General features: G+C 46.4%; 1 protein-coding gene across 4 annotated transcripts in view; it reads left to right on the top strand.

Moving 5' to 3' along the window:
* The window catches only part of SLC52A2 (solute carrier family 52 member 2), a 90,132-nt gene that overhangs the window by 15,805 nt on the left and 58,324 nt on the right, over window positions 1-16,003 (top strand). For 3 of the 4 annotated variants that reach the window (XM_033934335.1, XM_033934334.1, XM_033934336.1), the window contains exon 3: window positions 6,295-6,423. The gene's annotated coding sequence lies outside the window, so the exon portion shown is untranslated. Of the gene's footprint in view, window positions 1-6,294; window positions 6,424-6,459; window positions 6,506-16,003 lie in introns of all 4 variants that reach the window. The other variant, XM_033934338.1, reaches the window with a different exon arrangement.

Below are 16,003 nucleotides of genomic sequence, written 5' to 3'. Positions count from 1 at the left end.
GAGGGACGAGACAGGGGTGCCCGCTCTCTCCCCTGTTGTTTGCTTTGGTGATCGAGCCTTTGGCACAACGCATCCGTCTTTCTCGGCATGTGAAGGGGATACAGGTGCAGGGGGTTGAGCATAAATTGTCCTTTTTTGCAGATGATATTTTGGCCATAGTGGAGGGTTCGGAGCGGTCGCTTCTGGCTTTGCGAGATCTGAAGCGGGATTATTATTATTATTATTTTTAAAAGACATACGGCGACTTCAATTGATTCAAAACACAGCAATAAAGATAATTTCAGGTTCAAAAAAATTTGACCATGTTTCACCTTTATTACAAGAAGCTCACTGGTTACCAATAATACATAGGATAACATATAAAATAGCTCTTTTAGTCTTTAAGACAATTAAGACCAATACACCGGCTTTTATTGATAGGCTCCTGATCCCATATAGTTCATCGAGAGTTCTTAGATCATCCTCTCAGTCTACCCTTAACGTTCCCTCCTTGAAAATTATCGGAACACGCCGTGCCTCTATTTTTTCAGTAACAGCACCAACGATTTGGAATTCTCTCCCTTTGTTCATGAGACTTGAACAAGATTTGCAGAAATTCAAGAGTAATTTAAAGTGTCTTCTTTTTAAAGAAGCCTTCAACTGAATTTACTAAGTCTATCATGAGACAACATCTTACGATTTTTCTTATTCATGAAACCAGTTCACCAATATTTTTCTCTTTCGATCTCTCACTACCACTTTCTGCTTTCTCCTACCTTCCCATTGTACTTCCCTTTTATGTACTTTTCTTCAAAAATTGTATTTCTGCCCCCCTTTCCTATTGTCTCTCAAGTTTAATTACCCCTGTTGGTCTAATTAAAAATATTATGTATCAGTGATTTCTTTAAAATCTCATTTTTATTTCTGTAAAACGCTTTGTAATTTGAAAAGCGTTTCATCAAATAATTTGAATAAACTTGATAAACTTGATTATGGGCGAATCTCAGGCTTTAAGGCTAATTTGTCTAAAACAGAGATATTGAACATTTCGGTACCAGCTGAAGTGGCTCTGGAACTTCAATGTCGGGTCCCTTTTCGTTGGGTGACGGGTCCTGTTAGATATCTGGGGATTCAGCTCGGGGTGGAGTGGACTACCCTGTTCCGACTTAATTATCTTCCTCTGGTTGCGGCTTTGCGGCAGGACCTTGCTAGATGGGATCCCTTGTACCTTTCCTGGATGGGCAGAATGGAGGTGGTGCGTATGATGGTCCTTCCCAGATTTCTTTATCTTTTTCAAGTTCTTCCTGTTGAAGTTCCCAGAGTGTATTTTATTCGCTGGCATAGAAATCTTTTGCGCTTTATATGGGGGGGTAGGCGTCCCAGGGTTGTGCGATTTGCCATGTTCAAATTCAAGGAGGAGGGGGGCTTGGGGATACCCAATTTGGAAATATACTATCGGGCTGCGCAGCTTCGGGCGGTTGTGGATTGGCATGCGACTCCGGCCAAATTGTGGGTTCAGGTGGAACAGGGTCTTCTGGGGGGTCCCAGGGGCATAACTGCTTTGTCTTATTTACCGTGGGTGGGCCTACGGGAGAAGGAGCTCGCTACCATTTCTAATCCCTTTATAAGATGGACGCTACGGGTGTGGTTGGGGGCTATTCGGAAATTGGTGGGTAAGGTGAGGGGTCTACATTTTCTGCCTATTCGATATGCGGAGGATTTCCTTCCGGGTAGGGAGGGGGGTGTCTTTCGCAGGTGGGAGCGAGGCGGGCTGAGGTGTTTTGGCCAGTTGTTGGAGGGGGAGCACATCAAAGGGTTTCCTGAGGTCCGAGCTTCTTTTCACCTGGAGCAGCGTGATTTATTCCCTTTCTTACGAAGGGACTACGTTATGCGTGCTAAAGCGGGGGACCTTACCGCTTTTAGGCGCTCGAAGTTTGAGTTGATGTTGGGGGACTCGGTGCGTCGGGGCTGCATCTCGCTGTTATATCGGCTATTGCACGCCGACCCTGATCAGAAGACTTCTTATATGCGGGCATGGGAGACGGATTTGGGGCTCACCTATACGACGGAGGAATGGGAACAAATTGCATTGCGAATACACCATGTGGCGGTGGCTCCGCAGTTGGTGGAAAATGCTCTTAAGCTACTTGTGCGATGGTATGTTACTCCTGTGGTGCTTAACAAGATGTATACCTCATGTGCGGGGGAGTGCTGGAGAGGGTGTGGTCTGCGGGGTACGTTCTTTCATATGTGGTGGGAGTGCCCTCACATTTTGGGCTATTGGACTCAAGTGTTCAACTATGTGGGGCGACTTCTGCAATGTCACTTGACATATAGAGCGGAAACTGCTTTGTTGGGGATACTCCCGGGGGAAGTGGAGGACACGCAAGATAAGTTGGCGCGTCTGGCTTTTACAGCTGCAAGGCTAGTGCTGGCTTCTCATTGGAAGAGCCCCACGATACCCACGGTAGAGATGATGCGGGTGAAATTGGGCTGGGTTTGTGAGAAATTTCGGCTCTCCGCTCTACTCACCCACCAGAGGAGACAGTTTGAGGATCTTTGGGGTAGGTTTCTGGAGGTGGAGGGTAGTTCTGAGTATCCTGTATTGGATTCACTGAAGGATTAATATCACATTGGGGATTCCTTTCTACTTTTGGCTCGTGTCCCTTTCCTTCTCCTTTTCTTGTGCTTCCTTTGATAGGGGGGGGGATTATGCTGCTATTTGGGGATGGGCAATTTAGCTGGTTCTTTGGGGGGGATGGAGGGCTAGGCTAGGGTGGGGGAGGGAGTTGGGGGGGTTCTTTATTGGGGGAAGGGGTGTTGCATTTCTTGTACACTGTATTACTGCTTTTCTGGTTAAGCCACGATGTTGTAAGCTTGGCCACAGTGTTTAAATAAAGAATTTCCAAAAAAAAATAGCAACTCCGAGACAAATTCAGAACCAGACATGGCTAATTCACTTAGCATGGCAAGTAATCGTTGTATGATCAAATGCAGAGGAAATGGTGAACTGGGATGATGCAGCTTGACCACCAGCACCAAGCATTGTTTTCCCTTGAGAAACTAAACTCAGAAGCACATTTTCAATACTGTACTATGAAGACTTCTGACCCAAATTGTGATGAATTTAGAATATTAAGGGGCCCTTTTACCAAACTGCGGTAAAAAGTGACCTTAGTGCATCCTTATGCAAGTCATTCCCCTGCACTGAGACCATTTTTACCACAGGGGTAAAGTGGTATGTTTTGGAGGCAGTAAGGGCTACTCTCTGTCCCCAGGCTGCCCCCCCAATGCTCAGAAAAATTACGTAATTCTGTATTTTAGCGGGATGCCTGAGCATGTGTTTATGCTTACCCCAGCTTAGTAAAAGGATCCATAAGAACATAAGAATTGCCGCCGCTGGGTCAGACCAGTGGTCCATCGCGCCCAGCAGTCCGCTCACGCGGTGGCCCCCAGGTCGAAGACCTGTGCCCTAACCGAGACCAGCCCTACCTGTGTTCGTTCCGGTTCAGCAGGAACTTGTCCAACCTTGTCTTGAATCCCTGGAGCATGTTTTCCCTTATAACAGACTACGGGAGAGCATTCCAGTTTTCCACCACTCTCTGGGTTAAAGAGAAGCTACCGGTTAGGGAGGAGGTGGGACCGCTGGACGACGGAGACAGGAAGGAAGTGGTAAAGGAGAAGAAAGAAGTGGCAGAAAGACTTAACATGTTCTTTTCGTCTGTATTTACAAACGAAGACACATCCAACATACCGGAACCTGAGCAATTCTTCAATGGAAATCAAGCAGAAAAATTAATATCCATGGAAGTGAGCCTTGAAGATGTACGTAGGCAGAAAAACTACAAACTGACAAATCCCCAGGTCTGGACGGAATCCATCCAAGGGTTCTGAAGGAATTAAAGGAGGAGATAGCGGAACTACTGCAGCAAATTTGCAATTTATCCCTGAAAACAGGCATGATCCCGGAGGACTGGAAGATAGCCAAAGTTACGCCCATCTTTAAAAAGGGATCAAGAGGTGACCCAGGAAACTACAGACCGGTGAGTCTGACCTCAGTTCCGGGGAAAATGGCGGAAGCACTGATAAAAGAAAACATCGATGAACATTTTGAAAGAAACGAACTTCTGATAACCAGCCAACATGGTTTCTGCAAGGGGAGATCGTGCCTAACGAACTTACTGCACTTCTTCGAAGGAATTAACAAACGGATAACCCCATAGACCCCATAGACATCATATATCTAGATTTCCAAAAAGCCTTTGAGAAGGTGCCCCATGAACGCCTACTCTGGAAACTGAAGAACCATGGGGTGGAAGGAGACGTACATAGATGGATCAGAAACTGGTTGGCGGGTAGGAAACAAAGGGTAGGAGTGAAGGGCCACTACGCAAACTGGAGAAGGGTCACGAGTGGTGTCCCGCAGGGCTCGGTGCTCGGGCCACTGCTATTTAATATATTCATAAATGATCTAGAAACAGGAACGAAGTGTGAGATAATAAAATTTGCGGGCGACACCAAACTATTTAGTGGAGCTCGGACTAAAGAGGACTGCGAAGAATTGCAAAGGGACTTGAACAAACTAGGGGAATGGGAGACGAGATGGCAGATGAAGTTCAACGTTGAGAAATGTAAAGTATTACATGTGGGAAACAGAAACCCGAGGTACAACTATACGATGGGAGGGATGTTATTAAATGAGAGTACCCAAGAAAGGGACTGGGGGGTAATGGTGGACATGACAATGAAGCCGACAGCACAGTGCGCAGCGGCCGCTAAGAGAGCGAACAGAATGCTAGGTATAATCAAGAAGGGTATTACAACCAGAACGAAAGAAGTTATCCTGCCATTGTATCGGACGATGGTGCGCCCGCATCTGGAGTACTGCGTCCAGTACTGGTTGCTGTACCTTAAAAAGGATATGGCGTTACTCAAGAGGGTTCAGAGGAGAGCGACACGTCTGATAAAAGGGATGGAAAACCTTTCATACGCTGAGAAATTGGAGAAACTGGGTCTCTTTTCCCTGGAGAAGAGGAGACTTAGAAGAGATATGATAGAGACTTACAAGATCATAAAGGGCATAGAGAGAGTAGAGAGGGACAGATTCTTCAAACTTTCGAATAATAAAAGAACAAGAGGGCATTCAGAAAAGTTGAAAGGGGACAGATTTAAAACGAATGCTAGAAAGTTCTTCTTTACCCAGCGTGTGGTGGACACCTGGAATGCGCTTCCAGAGGGCGTAATAGGGCAGAGTACGGTACTGGGGTTCAAGAAAGGATTGGACAATTTCCTGCTGGAAAAGGGGATAGAGGGGTATAGCTAGAGGATTACTGCACAGGTCCTGGAAACCTGTTGGGCTGCCATGGACTGCTGGGCACGATGGACCTCAGGTCTGACCAGCAGAGGCATTGCTTATGTTCTTACGTTCGTACGGAATCTATCCTCTCCCTCTCGTTCTCTCCACTAAATCTATTCCCTTCATTATCTTGAATGTTTCGATCATGTCTCCTCTTTTCAAGGGAGAACAGGCCCAGCTTCTCTAATCTCTCACTGTACGGCAACTCCTCCAACCCCTTAACCATTTTAGTCACTCTTCTCTGGACTCCCTAAATGTTTCCAAGTATCTTGTGAATTGTTGCCTGATAATTAACTCAGTCTGGCAAAGAGTGGGACACTAGCGATTGCTCTGTGATTACTTGGCATGTCAAATCTGAGTGAAGATTTAGCGATAGTTGTGAGAGTGATTTCACCCATTATGGATTAAAAGCAGCCCGTCCAGTGCATTCTTTCCTATCAAAGGTTCAACCTCTGACAAGAAACTCTCCCAAATAGAGCAGGAACAGCATCATTAGTAGAAGTAAAAAGAGCTGAAGTGCTCCATGCAGCGGCTCCTCCAGTCCATGTCTTTCTATGGCAATTGGACATGGCCCATGTTTGCACACACATTATTTTCATTGCTTCAGGCGTGGACTTTGTTTTTTCATGGGTGAATTAAAGAACTGTGGGCTGGGCTTCTGCACACAACACTAACATTTACAAGGCTTCTTCCATAAACCTCTTTGACTTTTGCTCCAGTTTGCAGAGAGTGGGGGGGGGGGGAGACACACACTACCGAATGTGACTGTCTTCAGAGGCCGCTTCTTATCTCACAGAACGCACCCTTGTGCTGATATCCTTGGGAAAGTAATTATCTAATAATAAATGTCTACTAGTTGCTGACTGCTGCTGGTGTGAAGGACTGGCCTGAGCTTTTAGCCAGCTGAGGCACAGAGCCTTGCTGTCTGCCCTATCCTAATCTGTTCACTGTATTTTCAGGGCTCTTCACCTCCTGATCACTCTTCTCTGGATGCAGAAGCTGCGTTTTCAGACTTAGCCAAGTATCCAATCCTGATTTCTCCTTTCCACACGTGCACCCTTGGTCTGAGTTGTTGTTCGGAGGAAAAGGTATGTAGTGTTCATGCTATGTTATTTGTCTTCTAGGCTGTGAGGTGAAAAAAAGTGCTGCTTCAGAAGTTGCAGAACACAGGTAAGAATGTGTGACATGAGTACAGTAGACTGTTAATCAGCACTCTCAACCAACCAGAAAAAATTATCTCCCGCACTCTTCAGACAATGTCCTAAGTTGCTCTCTTGACCCAACACCACCCCTCCTCCCTCCCTCCCTCCAACCCCAGAGGCATCAGTAGCAGAGGAAAGGCCCTGCCGGGGCTGGCCAGATACTGCCTGTTTACCAGCGCTTCCTCTGCTTTTCCTTCTGCTGCTACTGCTTCAGGGGAAGGAGGGGGGATTGTCAGGACCAGCTCTGCTGCTTTTGGAATGGAGGGAGGGAGGGGGTTGTCAAGACCAGCTTTGATCCTTCGGGTAAGGAAGGGAGTGGGGGAGAATGGGGAAGAGATAGTGGGGGAGAAAGTGATCCAGAAAGAAGGGAAGAACAGATGCTGGACCTACAAGTGGGGGTAGAGAGGGGATTGTAGAGTCAGATGAGAAGGCAGACAAAACTATTTTAAAAGTAACTCTCAAGCAACCAGAAACTACAGTTATCCAGCATCCACCAAGCCCCATGGGTGTCGGATAGCTGAGAGTCTACGGTAGTAAAGAGACAGACTAGTGAAATGTATCATTGTTATGAGTAATAGACAGATGCATGAGTGGCAGAGACACTTGTTCAGTTCAGTGATGTCTATGTAGAAATGAGAGAGAGAGCTATAAAAACACTGGCTTGAGTGATACAGAAATGAGTGCCATTATGGTATTGAGACTAGAACAAGTATATGAGTGAGAGACCAGGGTATGTGTGTCAGTGCTGTGGGTACTGCGTGTAAGTCATCGAGAAACCAGCACATGTGTGATTGTTAATGGTATATGAGAGACATAGAAACATGAGGGCAGATAAGAGCCAAATGGTCCATCCAGTCTGCCCATCTGCAGCATCCACTATCTCCTCCTCTCCCTATAGGCTAAGGCTCTTTACACCTGCATTGTGCGGTAATAGAGCATTATTGTTATAAGCTAAGGCTCTTAACACTTGCATTGTGAGTTCATAGAGCTTTATGGTTATAGAAACATGAGGGCAGATAGAGGCCAAATGGGGATGCCCACTCCTTCCTGCCACAAAGGAACTCCCTCCCCCACCTGAAAAAAAGGCAAAAGGGATGCCCACTTACTCCTGCCACTGGAGGCACCCCTCCTCCTTCAAGCTCCCCTGCCCCGTACCTCTTAAAAGTTGGGAGCAGGAGATACTGAGAACTCCTCCTCCCTCCGACTACGACACTGGGCTTTAGGCCCCTCCCTGGTGCTCCTTCCTTAGGAAGACCCTGATTGACTTAATTGTGCCGACTTGGTAAATAAGGACAGGTTGTTCACCCTCTCCAAGGTAGGGAGAACGAGAGGACACTCTCTAAAGTTGAAAGGGGATAGATTTCATACAAACGTAAGGAAGTTCTTCACCCAGAGAGGTGTGGAAAACTGGAACAATCTTCCGGAGTCTCTAATAGGGGAAAACACCCTCCAGGAATTCAAGACAAAGTTAGACAAGTTCCAGCTGATCAAGGACATGCGCGATAGGGCTTGTCTCGGCTATGGCGCTGGGCTTGGACCAGAGGGCCGCCGCGTGAGTGGACTGCTGGGCATGACGGACCACTGGTCTGACCTAGCAGTAACAATTCTTATGTTCAGGCTCCTCCCCCTCGTATCTGGGATACAGGAAGGAGCCTAAGGAAGACTCAGATTGGCTCAGACGCCTAAGACCCCTCCCAAGGGAGGGGTTTGAGGCATCTGAGCCAATCAGGACCTTAAGCTCCTCCTAATGCATCACATGATGCACCGGGGAGAGGCCTAAGGCCCGGCATTCTGGACGGCGCATTGAATGATCGTTTATATATCACATGGTTTCTAGAGAGGTTGGTCTCCTGATGCAGGCATTGTTTTGACGAAATACGGCTATGTCGAGTCTTCATACGTGTGTCTTATGAATACTTTGAAGTGAACAAATAAAAATTTTGCCCTGTAACTATGGCAAATTTAACATGTAAACTGTATGTATATTGGTATTAGATCCCTAGTATGTGTCAAGTTAGGATAAAAACTTGTATTGTAAAATTTGTACTGAATATATGGCAAATCGTAACCTGTTAACTGTAATTGTCCATTATGTATGTTTAACCTGTAACCCGTTCTGAGCTCTTTGGGGAAAACAGGATAGAAAACTAACCTGACTAAATCTATCTATCCAGTAGAATCCAGAATTCTTTTCAAGTTTGCCTGCATCAGCTTCAAAGCGATCTTCGGGATGCTACCAACCTACCTAGCTTCCCAATTCCTCACCTACTGCCCAAAAATGACCTCCCGCAGAACAAACCTCTTTACTTACCCATCCTTGAAATCATGTCACTACAAGAAGTACCTAGACAGAATGCTTTCTTTCCAGGCTGCCCAACTGAACACATGGCTAGCAAAACCAATACTCGAAGCCACATCATACGCGGACTTCAGAAAATCTCTGAAGACCCGCCTCTTCAACACCACTTAAACTCTCCCCCTACCAATTATAAACCACCTCGAAAACCCTCCCCTTCCTTTTCCCCTCCCCCAACGTCTAATGCTGTACCTCTCTTACGCTCATCATATATCTAGCTGTAAACAGCACTGATCCCTAGTAATTGTTCATATTGTATCACCCTATAACTTAGTATAACATCCTGTATCTGATTGTAAACATCCTGTAACTGTACTCTTGTTAATATCTTGAACCTTACTGTAATCACCCCAGTACCCACTCACCTTGTACTTTCCTGTATCTTACTGTAAACATCCTGTAACTGTCCTCTTGTTACTATCTTGTACCCTTTGTAAACACCCCAGTACCCTGTACTTCATTGTAAACATACTGTAACTGTTTATCGTGTTAATATTTCGTACCTTATTGTATCACCCAGTACCTGCTCACTTTGTATTATCCTGTATCCTTCTGTTAACATTGTACTCTCTCTAGACACGACTTCACTGTAAACCGCTTCGAACTTAGGGTATAGCGGTATATAAGAAATAAAATTATTATTATTATTATTATTATCTAAATATCACAGATTGGAAGATTCCATTGGTTCCTTTTCCTTTCCTCACTTTTCTATTGCAAAGACCAGGATTCTGTACTGAAGCTGCTGTTGTCCTCCTCTAGTCATGAACTTTGCAGAAGGCTGTCGCTCATCTTTCAACTCCTCCCCTCCACCAGTGGAGAATAGTTCCCTCTTCAGTTTTTCCTTTTGCTCTGCTTTCTTTATTATTTTTGTGTCTTTTTCTCTGTTGGTTCTTTTTCCCTGCATGACTTCGGTGCCCGGAGGGTCTCCTTGGGCTTATTCTGCTGGGAAAAGGATGAAGACATGCAAAGGTGTGCTGCTGCTCTCGGGCCAATCTCTTGGAGTACCTGTGGAGCCAGCCTGCTTTGTGATCTATCAAAAGCTCAGGGCGTTCCCCTGGGAGCCCGCTCGCCTGATGATTTATCAGAGGCTTGAGTGCAGGTTGTGGGCCCCTGTGTAACATCCCTTTGGGTATCATGGAACCGGCTGTGAATTATCTCCCCCTGGATTTTCAGAGTTCAGAGTCCTTGGTCAGAGTCCCCTTGAACTGCAGCCAGAAGATTTCCAGTGGTGAACATAAGAATTGTCGCTGCTGGGTCAGACCAGTGGTCCATTGTGCCTAGCATTCCGCTCACGTGACGGCCCTCTGGTCAAAGACCAGCGCCCTAACTGAGACTAGCCCTACCTGCGTATGTTCTGGTTCAGCAGGAACTTGTCTAACTTTGTCTTGAATCCCTGGAGGGAGTTTCCCCTATGACAGACTCCGGAAGAGCGTTCCAGTTTTCTACCACTCTCTGGGTGAAGAACTTCCTTACGTTTGTACAGAATCTATCCCCTTTTAATTTTAGAGAGTGCCCTTTCATTCTCCCTGCCTTGGAGAGTGTGAACAACCTGTCCTTATCTACTAAATATATTCCCTTCAGTACCTTGAATGTTTCAATCATGTCCCCTCTAAATCCCCTCTTTGAGGGAGAAAAGGCCCAGTTTCTTTAATCTTTCACTGTATGGCTACTCCAGTCCCTTAACCATCTTAGTCGCTATACTCTGGACCCTTTCGAGTAGTACCATGTCCTTCTTCATGTACGGCGACCAGTGCTGGACGCAGTACTTCAGGTGAGGGCGCACTATGACCCGGTACAACGGCATGATAATCTTCTCCGATCTGTTCATGATCCCCTTCTTTATCATTCCTAGCATTCTGTTCGCCCTTTTCACCGCTGCTGCACATTGCGTGGACGGCTTCATTGACTTGTTGATCAGAACTCCCAAGTCTCTTTCCTGGGAGGTCTCTCCAAGTACCGCTCCGGACATCCTGTATTCATGCATGAGATTTTTGTTATCTACATGCATCACTTTACACTTATCCAGGTTGAACCTCATCTGCCATGTTGATGCCCATTCCTCAAGCCTGATTATGTCAAGTTGCAGATCTTCGCAATCCCCCTGTGTCTTCACTACTCTGAATAACTTCTTATCGTCTGCAAATTTAATCACCTCACTCATCGTACCAATGTCCAGCTCGTTTATAAAGATGTTGAAGAGCACGGGTCTAAGCACCGAGCCCTGCGGCACCCCACTGGTGACGCTCTTCCAGTCCGAGTATTGTCGAGGTTATTCGAGGCTTTCTACTCTGAAGTCGAGTATGCCTCCTCCATCTGCTTCTCCTGCGAGGGATTCTTCCAGTGAGTCATCTATACCTGCATATTCAGGTCTCAGGTGTGAGTACTCCAGGGAAGCTTCGCCCTCGTTCTCTGTTCTTCGAGGCACTTCGAGGTCACCTTCCCCTCAAGGTCAGCCTAACTTGGAACAGATATCCTTCTCTACTTTTCTAAGTCGAATGAGTAAGGAACTCAAGATAAATTTGGGCTCTGATTCCAAATATACTACTGAGTATTTAGAAGAGATGGGCATGTCTCGACCTCCTGCGGAGTCTCTTAAAATACCCATTAATAGACTTCTTTCTCAAACTTTCAAGAGGAACCTTGAAACACCTTATTCCATTCCAAGCAAACTAGAATTCAGTTATAAAATGGTCCATTGTAAGGGCTTCAAGAAGTCTCAATTATCACATCAATCTCTTCTCGTGGAATCCTCTTTGAAAAGGAACAACCCTTCCAAGGCCTATGCCTGGAAGAGAGGGCAGGACCACGGACAAGTTTGGACGCTGTTTATATCAGAATTCTCTGATTGCATCCAGGCCGAATTATAATTTTATCTTCATTTCTTATTTCACGCATTTGCTTATTTCAAGTATGTTCCTAAACACCATCTTACAGGTTTTCAGAATACCATTACTACTCTGAATCAACTCCGCATGCATCTCCTTCAATCTTCCTATGATGCATTTGAGCTTTCCTCAAAAGTCACCGCCTTCTCAGTGGCTATATACCGGCTTGCCTGGCTTCGCACTGTAGACATGGACCCTAATCTACAGGATTGTCTCGCCAATATCCCTTGTCAAGGCAATGACTTATTTGATGACTCCATCGAGGCCACTAAGAAGTTACATAGAAGCATAACATAGAAACATAGAAGATGACGGCAGAAAAGGGCAACAACCCATCAAGTCTGCCCACTCTGCTTACCCACCCCCTGTCTATGCCCTAATGACCCAATTTCCTTATCTTGACCCTCGTAGAGATCCCACATGGGTATCCCATTTATTCTTAAAGTCTGGCATGCTGTCTGCCTTGATCACCTGCACTGGAAGCTTGTTCCAATGATCAACCACTCTCTCTGTGAAGAAATACTTTCTGGTGTCGCCATGAAATTTTCCGCCCCTGAGTTTGAGCGGGTGCCCTCTTGTGGCCGAGGGTCCCTTGAGAAAGAAAATATCATCTTCCACTTCGACACGTCCCGTGAGGTACTTAAATGTTTCGATCATGTCTCCCCTCTCCCTACGTTCCTCAAGAGTGTAGAGCTGCAATTTGTTCAGTCTCTCTTCGTACGAGAGACCCTTGAGCCCCGAGATCATCCTGGTGGCCGTCCATTGAACCGATTCAATTCTGCGCACATCTTTACTGTAATGTGGCCTCCAGAATTGCACACAGTACTCCAGATGAGGTCTCACCATGGCCCTGTACAACGGCATTATGACTTCAGGCTTTCGGCTGACGAAACTTCTATTGATATAACCCAATATCTGCCTTGCCTTAGATGAAACCTTCTCCACTTGATTGGCAGTTTTCATGTCTGCACTGATGATTACTCCTAAATCTCGTTCTGCTGAAGTCCTAGTTAAAGTTTCTCCGTTCAAGAAGTACGTCCTGCATGGATTTCCGCTTCCGAGGTGCATGACCTTACATTTCTTAGCATTGAAGCCTAGCTGCCAGGTTGAGGACCAACTTTCCAATGTAAGAAGGTCCTGCGCCATATAATTCTGTAAACTGCATTCACTTACTATATTACATAGTTTGGCGTCATCAGCGAATAGTGTTATTTTACCTTGAAGCCCTTGAGTCATATCCCCTATGAATATGTTGAAAAGGAGTGGACCCAGGACCGAGCCCTGCGGCACTCCACTGGTCACCTCTGATGTTTTAGAGAGGGTACCATTAACAACCACCCTCTGAAGTCTGCCACTCAGCCAATCATTGACCCATGCAGTTAGTGTCTCTCCTAACCCCATCGATTCCATCTTGCTTAGCAGCCTGCGGTGTGGGACACTGTCAAAAGCTTTACTGAAGTCCAGGTACACGACGTCCAAAGACTCTCCCAAGTCCAACTTTCTTGTTACCCAGTCAAAGAAGCTGATGAGATTGGATTGGCAGGACCTACCCTTGGTGAATCCATGCTGACTGGGATCCCGAAGATTCCCTTCATTCAAGATCGTGTCCAATTTGCTTTTAATTAGTGTTTCCATGAGTTTGCACACTATTGATGTGAGACTCACCGGTCTATAATTCGCAGCCTCTGCTTCCATCATTTGTCCCAAGCCTAAGCCTTCCACCTCTAAGGGTTTCAGGCCTATACCATCTTACCAGCGGCGTTTCCCACAGAGGACAGCTCCTTATACCAGGGCACCTCCTAAGAAACCACCACAGCAACAGAGGCAACAAAAACCTCAGACTTCTGCTGCATCTAAGGCCTCTCAGCCTTTTTGACCAGCTACTACAGAGCATAACCTCTATCGTTCTGCCTATGTCCTCTCCCCTTCCCATTGGAGGTCGTCTCCATCTTTTTTTACCAACGATGGGAGATCATTACATCAGACTTCTGGGTGCTGTCCATCATCAGGTAAGGATACTCTTCATTTCATCCAGGTTCCACCAGATCTACCTCCAAGAGTGTATCCTTCCAATCCATCCCAGACCGCCCTTCTTCTTCAGGAAGCTCAAGCTCTGCTTCGTCTCCGTGCCATCGAGGAGGTTCTGCTGGAACAACGGAGCAGGGGTTTTTACTCCCGTTACTTTCTAGTTCCGAAGAAGACGGGCAATCTGCGATCCATTTTGGATCTCAGAGCCCTCAACAAATTTCTTGTCAGGGAGAAATTTTGAATGCTGTCTCTAGCATTAATACCCCCTTCTAGATCAGAATGATTGGTTATGTTCTCTAGATCTCAAAGAGGCTTACACTCACATTCCCATTCATCCAGCCTCTTGACAGTTCCTCAGGTTTCGGGTGGGAAATCTGCATTTTCAGTAAAGAGTGTTACTTTTCGGCCTGGCTTCCATCTTCAAGAGTGTTCACCAAGTGCCTAGTCGTAGTAGCAGCAGCTCTGCGGAACCTTGTAGCGACCCTACGGACTACGTGGTTCATACAAAGTTTGGGGTTTGAAATCAACTTTCCCAAATCCCAGCTACAGCCCTCTCAGAATTTATAGTTCATCGGAGCTGTCCTGGACACTGTCTGACTTAGAGCATTCCTTCCTCAACAACGTCAGGTGCTTTCATTCATCTCTACCACAAAGTGTCTTCCTTGACTACAATTTCCACAAGACACATGATGGTTCTCCTAGGTCACATGGCCTCGACAGTTCATGAGAATAAGCTGCCTGCTTGTCCTAGGATAAAATACAGTTACTTACCGTAACAGGTGTTATCCAGGGACCGCAGGCAGCTATTCTCACAACTCATCCACCTCCCCTGGTTGGCTTCTCTGCCAGCTATCTGAACTGAGGAGACACGTGCCCTTGCGTGGGTGGGAAGGCACTCACGCATGCACGGTGCGGCAGTCCTGAACTTTCTAATTTCTGCAAGCAAATCAGCTTGTGAAGCTGTCCGCATCGGGGCTCCGTGGATGACATCATCCACAGGTTGAGAATAGCTGCCTGCTGTCCCTGGATAACACCTGTTACAGTAAGTAACTGTCCTCTCTACCCATCCCCAATTCTAATTGATGTTACCTCGCTGTCCTTACAGCACCAATTGCTGTACACCGTCTTAAACTGAAAACGTATGACGGGATATAAATAAAGCTATTATTATTATTACTAGTCTTTAAGCCCGTTACATTAACGGGTGCTAGAATATATGTCTGTATGTCTTTCTTTCTTTTTGTCTCTCTCCCTGGCCCCCTTTGTCTGTCTGTCTGTCTTTCTGTCTCTCTCCCTGCCACTGTATCTTTCTTCCTTTCTTTCTGTCTCCCTCCCGCTGTCTGTCTTTCTCTCTGTCTCTCTCCCTGCCCCCTATGCAGCAGCAGCATTTTCCTCCCCCCTCCCCACTTTCCTGTGCAGCAGCAATCCCTCTTCCTCCATTTCCCTGTGCAGCAGCATTTCCCCTTGCCCGAGTTATTTTTACTTTAAAGCTGCCGCAGCGGCTCCTCTCACGAGCCCCGCCTCGGAAGCCTTCTCCGACGCAGGTGCAGCTCGTGAGAGGAGCCGCTGTGGCAGCTTTGAAGTTAAAAATAACTTTGGCTAGGGAGTGTAAGGGAGCCGGCCAGACCACAGAACATTACCTTGGGGTCTGCAAGTGTGGGGCCGTTGTCGTATTTCTTCCCAAGCTAATAGAACCCTAAGCACGCATGCGCACTCCTACATGCCACGGACCTATGGATCACGCAGGTAGGAGTGCGCATGCACACTTAGGGTTTTATTATTAGTGATTACTAAGTCTATTCCCTTCATTATCTTGAATGTTTCGATCATGTCCCCTCTGTCTCCTCTTTTCAAGGGAGAAGAGGCCCTGTTTCTCTAATATCTCGCTGTACGTCAACTCCTCCATTCATTTGGCATTGAAAGCACTGGAGACTTTCCCGACAGAAAAACGTAGTCAGAGTGTTCTCCGACAATGCCACTGCGGTAACTTATGTGAACAAACAGGGAGACATCAGAAGCATCCCCATTACGCCTCTAGATACAGATATCGTTAACTGGGCAGAAGCTCATTTACAGGCACTCTCAGCAGCCCATGTGGCAGGATTAGAAAACATCCAGGCCGAATTCTTAAGCAGGTAGATTCTGGATTCATAGGAGAGCCTTATTGTGCAGCACTAGGGAAGACCAAAAATGG

Source organism: Geotrypetes seraphini, chromosome 2 (assembly GCF_902459505.1).
Source record: "Geotrypetes seraphini chromosome 2, aGeoSer1.1, whole genome shotgun sequence".
Taxonomy (NCBI): Eukaryota; Metazoa; Chordata; class Amphibia; order Gymnophiona; family Dermophiidae; genus Geotrypetes; species Geotrypetes seraphini.
Note: the sequence above shows the minus strand (reverse complement) of the source record. Positions and strands in the feature narration are given on the sequence as shown.